A 7361-nucleotide genomic window follows, 5' to 3' on the forward strand; every position below is an offset into this window, starting at 1 on the left:
ACAGGATCCCCACCCAGTAGAAACCTCAGCTTTCTTCATGAAACAGCTCTGTGTCCAGACACCACAGCCTTTGAAAATAGCCATTATTTATTTCTACTGTTGAGGTTGGGAAGAGAATCCTAGTTGCATGTTCCTTAGTAAAAGTAGCCCCAACTCCAGGGACTACCCCCTCCATAGAAGCTATGGACCCCCAGGGATATCTCAGTCTCTTCTCTTGGAAAACATGGAGATTATTGATTCTAATTCTCCCATATTGCAGATGAGGAAAGAAAGCCCAAAGAGAAAAAGTGATTTGCCTAAAATTAAACACATCAAGTCAGTAGTGGGTAGAACAGAGACCAAATGTAAGATCTGTGAAATCCTACAAGAATATATTCATTGCAGAACAAGACTTCTGGAGATCATCTGTGTTCCCAAACTGATCATTTTTTTCATACTAGACAAGCCAGGAAAGAAGTCTTAGATATAGGGCTACCCCAAAGCTGCAGGATAAGGATAAACAAAAATGAGATGGTAACATAAGACCTGTCTTAGATAGGTTGCTGGTCAGGGGAAAGTACAGGAGTTAAAAAAGGAGATCTCTAGAAGACAGGGAGGTATGAAGTTCCCCTAGGGCAGCTTCCCAAATTTTGTTCCATGGAATAGTAGACTCAGGAGATGGTCCACAGGAAAAAATTTCACAATCAGAGAGGTATGGGAAATACTTCATTCTATACCTCCCTCTTGAAAAATTCTAATGCAGCATTAGAATAGGAAAGTTTATGAAAAATTCTGATAAAGCACCTGTAAACTTTTAGTTGCCAAGTAATTCTAAAATGTAGTTACCCTCTGAGCCTATTTTTGTGCCTTCCTTCTGCAGCCTTTGACCCAATTTCTGAGGGAGAAAATCCCTTCATGTTGGCTATACCTTTCATGTCCTATAGCATTATGTTGACCACACTTTAATTTTTTTCCTCACATAATTCCTGGGTGACATGTGTCCCAAAGGCCAAAAGGTAATGAAGTAGTGGAAAGCCAATCAATCAATGAACATTTATTGAGTATTTTCTACAACCAGAACATTGTGCTAGTGGTTGGGTTTGGGGTGGAATTGAGACAGCAATCAAGGAAACACAGTCTTGTCCTCTAGAAGCACACAACCTAGTGGGGAATTCAAAAATATCCTCTGGAAAAGTTCACTAACAATTCAAGTGGTATCATTAGGCAGTAGGAGATAAAGGGGTACATAAAAGGAACCAGGCAAAAAGTGATTTGAGAATGAAAAAAGAAAGTGTAATTTGACTTTCAAAAGTCACTTGAGAGACTGGATTCTGTCTAGGCAAGGAAATGTGAAAAGGAATTGGATAGGTAGAAAGAAATGTAGAGGGTATTCTCAGGAGAAAAAGCATGAGGCAAAAGAGAGATGGGTGATGTCAAAGCGTGTTTAGAGCCAAGGCTGGCTTTCAGGAAAGTGGGTTTCTAAGCCTTGCCATGGCACTTGTCTGAGACTTCTGGTGTCTTTGCTGGCAGATGCTGGAAGGGGAATGTGAAGGAAAAAACAATGAATCAAGTAGCACTTACATTTCCAGGCCCTGGATACCTTTTTAAGACAACTGTGCCCACCTCAGACTCCCACAGTGTGTGCAGAACCCACCCAGGACTGTGGCTCCCAGAGCTGCCTGATTTTTCCATTAGTAACCTCAGATAAAATGCTTACATTCACTCAAAGTTACCAAAAATAACTTGTGAGAGCTTAGTTGGTGTTTTCCGTATGTTCCTTATCCAGCTGATAGTCTATTTGTTGTATCTGAAGTGCCCTGGCCTGAAGTTGCTAGGCACATGCCGCACTTGGGGTATTTGACAAACTGACACTCTGCCACACGGAGTGTCCAACTCAGCTTGTCAAATACACGGAGTGTGGCACTGCAGAAGGCTGGGCCAGGGTCTTCAGTGGGGAGGCGAGATCTTCGTAGGAGATGCGGCCCTAGAGAGAAAGAAAAAGAGTCACACCCTGAACCTCAGGGAAACTTCACAGGCTGTTGGGATTAGCTGAAGCACCATAATAAGGAAGTGAGTAAAATAGACATAAAGCTTCTAATCAAAAGAGGGATCTATAGAATAAACTGTCTGTTGACAGAAAAAAAAGAAGAAGAAAAAGAAGGATCTGAGGGTAAGTAGGGAACACTCCATTGAGAGTTCAGGTGAGGCCCCAGTGCTCAGCTGGGGATTCCTCAGGCCTGAGTCTTATAGGTATAGCATGTTGGGGGTCTTGAGCTTTAGTGGGATCTTCTATGTAGCACAGAGAGAACAATTTGGCTATCATCCTGCTTCACTCCCCTCAGGAAGGAACCAGGTCCCAGAGTTGGTGTCATGTCCCATCTACCCAGCCCTCCCAGACAATGTTCTACAGTGTTGTGGGTATGAACTTCAGCATTGAAGTCAATCATGGGCTTGAATCCTGGGTCTGCCATTAATTATCTGAGAAACCTTGGATAAATAATTTCATTTCTTTGAACTTATTTTTCCACATCCTCAAAATGTGTATAAGTACACTATGTACCTAATAAGTTAAAGTGAGAATGACATGAGATAATGTGCTTTAAAGTCCTTAGTTCAGTATTTGATACATAAGTTCTCAAAAAATGGTGGTTGTGCTGACAAAAAGAAAGCAAGGGTCAGTGACAATTGATTTAACAAGGTCAGGACAGATGAAACACAAATTTCTGAGAGCCTCAGCCTTACCTAATGTGATCACCTTGTACCATCAAGACTCCAGAAAGGCAGCTATAAAAAGAACTAGGATCTAGTCTCATCTACTCATGTTATAAATGAGAAAATGGAGGCTTATGTTAGGAAAGAAAGTTTCTAAAGTTCATACAAGTTGTTCAGTTTGGAGTCTTGCCATATACCAACCCATTTTGCCTTCCAGATTTACTCATCAATCATTTCACCTCCTTCCTGTACTTGTCCCTCTGGGAAAAAGTGGATACACCCACAAGAAAGGAAAAGGACAGGCAGTTGTCTCCACAGTGAGGCATTGGAATACTTCAACCCACAACCATAGGAGAAATAAGGAAGCTGCCAGGAGAATGGATAGGCTTGGAAATCCTGGGAGAATTCCTTTGACAACACCCAGATTCTATTGCTAAATATTCCAGTTGTCTGAGTCAAATTTACCCTCTTCTTAGCAGTGGCAGTTGATCTGTGAGAAAGTAGTTGGCAATATTAAATACTGACATGAAAAGTGGTACACATTCCAAGGTTATCAAGAATAGAAAACTGCCTCATGAGGCCATAAGGTCCTATCCCAGTTAAAACAAGTCAGAAGGCTTCTCTTTCAGAAAAAAAAAGTATGTTTTTATTTTATTAACTCTTTCAGTTGAATGTATGCTGGTGAGGGGGTGACATGCCCTTCTAAATTGAGATCTTAGACTGATTTCAAACCTAAGGATCTAAAATGTATTTTCCATTCCTCCATTTTTCATGCTACCTACACAATTTATCCCAAGCCACTCAGAAGTGTGGCTTTTTTTAGCCAAAGCAGCGATCATTGCCAATGGATATGGTAGAGTGGAAAGAATCAGACAATGTTGAATTCTAATAGTGCTTTGGGCACCAACTAGCCAATCATGGAATTGGGAAAGTCTTTCTTTGGGCCTCAGTTTTCTTCTCTAGAACTGGGGACAAGAAGACTTACCTGGCAGAGTTGTTAGAAAACTGTTCAGTGAGCTTTCCAGAGCTTCCCAAAAAGTAGTCCATTGGTACCTTGGCTCATTCCCTGGAGCTGGCCAATTAAGGAAGCTGATTAATAGAATTTGAATTCAGGGTAGCAGGGCAGAGGCAACTGGTGCCTTTCTTCAATCATTACCCTCATTGGTTACCAACCCCAGGGAGAAGACCTGGATAAACTGGAGGAATCCAAGCTTGCTGAACATCTTTTATGACTGTCAAAAAGGAAAACCAATGTGAGGGAAGTAAAGATTCCTTCTTAGTACACTAAAAACTGAAGAGCCTTATAGAACATATAACCCCACTATGAACGGAAGAAGTTGGTAGCTGATCTAAAACCAATATGTATTTCCACTCTTGATGTCCATGCTTCTCCAATAAAGTGTATATAAGAAAAGTGGTTCACTTGAGAAAAGCTGGCTAGACCCAGAGGAAGAAGAGGTGAATACGTATATGAAGACATATTGAAAAATTCCCAAAATTCATTTCTTGGCCCATCATTCTATATAAAATATCATCATTTATCCCCTGCTCCACTCCAGAAGGGCTAATACACCAAGCAGCAGGACCTGCCCTGCAACTAACTCATTTGGGCCTTCTCATACTAGGGGCAGTCTGGATTTTTTTAAGCATGGCACAGCAGCCTGTTCAACCCCACCCAGAGATATTTACTTAGTATCATTCTCATTTGTCAACAGAGGGCTGACAATCATCAAAATAAGGGATATAAAAACTAAAAGAGTCCAGACAAAATCCATCTCATCCTTCCCCTCCTCTTCTTTGCAAAAGAGGCCAAAATATTGAGTCATAGAATGGAAAAAAGACTTGCTCAAAGATACAGTGGGTAAATGGCAAACCAGGGCTGCTACTCAAATATCTTGACTCCTACTTACAGAGTAGTAGGAAATATTTCATTTCCATGTGGGTATTTCCTAAACAGAATGTTTGGGGGAAAAATATCATCCTTCATTCTCACTATTAGAAGCTCCAGGATAGAAAACCAATGAGAACCTTCTTCTCCCCAGTCCTTAACTCAAGATCCCTGATGAGGGTTCAAGGAGAATGAAATGGACAGGTCCAAGCCATGTTTAGTAGCCATAGACACTAGCCCAGGTTGGGAGTCCAAGAAGAGAAGGCAAATGGATACTATACCTGTTACTGAAGTGGTGCCTTTGTCTCAGAGGAGGCACAGGTTCCTTGGTGATAGCCAACCTACAGAGGCCAGAGGGAACTGGACTTTATGTGGTGAGCAGGATCATCGTGTGTTTTGAAGGGCCCTTGGTGTCTTCAAGAGGAAACAGAAATGAGGAAGATAAGGCTGAGGTTAGCCAACGGAAATCTGGGTGCAAAATGACAAAACAGTGCTGTTGTGAAAGGATCCACTAGTGCAGCAACAGTCCCCACTGCCATGTGCCCGCCCACTCCCAACAACCTCCAAAAGACACTGGCTCTCCTAGTTGCAGAGAATCGAAGCAAAAAAGCCCCTAGCTACCCTGGCTCTGCCTATGGGCCAAGGAGCTTCTCCAGAGCTACTGAGGGAATCCTAGAATATCATAGCTGAGACATTATCAAATGAAAATCCCTATTGTCAAATTGAGAAATTGAGCTTCTGAGGGATGAAAGAAAATGTCTGATAACAAACAGAAAATTAGTGGCATAGCTGGAATTCAAATCTATTTCTATCAACTCCAAATCATGGGTTCTCTCACTTTGTCAAAATGCCTACTAGCAGCAGAAATACCCTTTTTATCCCCTCCGGAACAGCTACATAATTTGCAAGGCCCAGTCCAAAATGAAAATGAAGGGCTCCTTATTTTAAAACAAAGTAAGAATTTCAAGATGGCAACAGCAGAACATTAAGCCGAGTATGGGGTCTTTGTAAGCATTGGTCCCTATGGAACTTTACAGCTCACATGCCTATTAAACTGGCCCTGACAGCATTGCTCTGACCACCTTCTGGTATCCAAGAGTCATAAATGTAGACAAGGAAGGAAATTCATATATATTAAAGAACTTAGTATGTGCTTTACATGTATTATCTCATTTAATCAACAATTATGTGAATGGTGTTTTCATTACCCTTATTTATAGGTGAGGAAGCTGAGGCACATAGAAGTAAAATTACTTGCCTAGGGATAAAAAACTAGGAAATAATGTAGAAAGGGGCATCTGCAAGCATTTCTTTCTGGCTCCAAATGTTAGGCTTTTTCTACTCTCCCATGTTGGGTACAAAGAGAAGAAAGAAAAGTAGTTGACATTGAGAAGGAAGAGATGGTACCAGACCCTTAATTATGACTTTCAGATTTCATACAAGACATGAAAGGTATGAGAAGAAAATGAGTGGCTTTACAGCATCTTGTGTTTGCAATCTTTGGGCAGCCCCCATTCATGGTTAGGAAGGTGCTTGATTCTCATTATGCAGTGCTCTACATTGTGAATCCTGATGACATGACAGATGGGAGAGGCAATTACTGCAATGCTTTAACAGTATGCTTGGGATCACCTTCAATGATTGCAGTGCCCAAGTCCCAGTCCTTAGCTTGTACAGCAGATGTAGGATTTCAGGAAGTACTCAAGCACCTGTGAATACTCTACCCAAGCTACATATGAGGTCTGTCCAGAAAAAGTCTGACCATTGTTAATATAACGAGAATGGTTTGCGTGACATCCATGTAATCTGGCAGCCAAGGAGAGTGGACTGGAATGTGCATGCATGAACAATGACAACACTGTACTGGTCAGTGGGGGCAGTACACGCTATTGAGTGAGCATGTGTACTGTGTGGTCATCACATTCAAAATGATTGACCAAGTAGAGCAATGAATCTGTATCAAATTTTGCGTGAAGCTTAAACATTCCTCTACAGAAATTATTTGGATGATTCAGAAGGCTTTCAGGGACGATGCAATGAGCGCCGTGCAAATAAAAGTGTAGCAGAAATGCTGCAAAGATAGTTAAGAATCTGTTGAAAGTGACCCACGTTCTGGAAGGTCTGCAACAGGTAGAACATCTGAGAATGTTGAACATTTACAGGCTACAGTCAATGAACATTGGTGACTGACAGCGTGAGAACTAGAAGCTGATCTGGGGCTTCCAAAACCTACTGTGTCTGAGCTTTTGACACAAGATCTTGCCTTAAAACACGTTGTGGCAAAATTCAATCCATGGCTTCCGCTACCAGAGCAGAAGGAACATCATATTGCAGTTGGTAATAACTTGATTCAAACCTCTGCCAATGAACCAGGTTTCCTCAAGAATATCATAATGCTGAGAGAACTGTGTGAGGCCCTACTGTGCCAACTTTGAAGGGGACTGAGTCATCATTGTCTATGTATAATGTTCCTTGTATCTTGTATCTTCTTCAATAAATGTGTTTTTCATCATACTTGCTGGATACTTTCTGGACATGTCTCATACAGTCTTACAAATTCAGGTTCAAGAGAAAAAAAAAAAAAGAACATATCCCAGGAAGCAGGAGTTCTGTGCCCTACTCCCAGATCTGCCAACTGTGTTCCCTCCCTTAGCCTTGGTTTTCCATTTAACTAACTGAAGTTGGATTAGATGATCTCCATGGCTTCTTCAACTCAAACATTTCCTGGTTCCTTTATAAACCCTCCATCCCTGCCCCCTCACAGTAGGCTTTCCTGTGAGGG

General features: G+C 41.5%; 1 long non-coding RNA gene across 1 annotated transcript; it reads right to left on the minus strand.

Annotated features, from left to right (window-relative positions):
- Positions 1-1018: 1018 nt before the first annotated feature.
- LOC123824353 lies at positions 1019-4959 on the minus strand. The gene is made up of 3 exons (XR_006786680.1): positions 4861-4959; positions 3677-3923; positions 1019-1963 (listed from the first exon to the last, which is right to left on the minus strand). It is a non-coding gene; the product is annotated as an uncharacterized LOC123824353 (long non-coding RNA).
- Positions 4960-7361: the final 2402 nt, after the last annotated feature.

Source organism: Phyllostomus hastatus, unplaced genomic scaffold, assembly GCF_019186645.2.
Source record: "Phyllostomus hastatus isolate PE091 unplaced genomic scaffold, TTU_PhHast_1.1 phas_contig_551, whole genome shotgun sequence".
Lineage (NCBI taxonomy): Eukaryota > Metazoa > Chordata > Mammalia > Chiroptera > Phyllostomidae > Phyllostomus > Phyllostomus hastatus.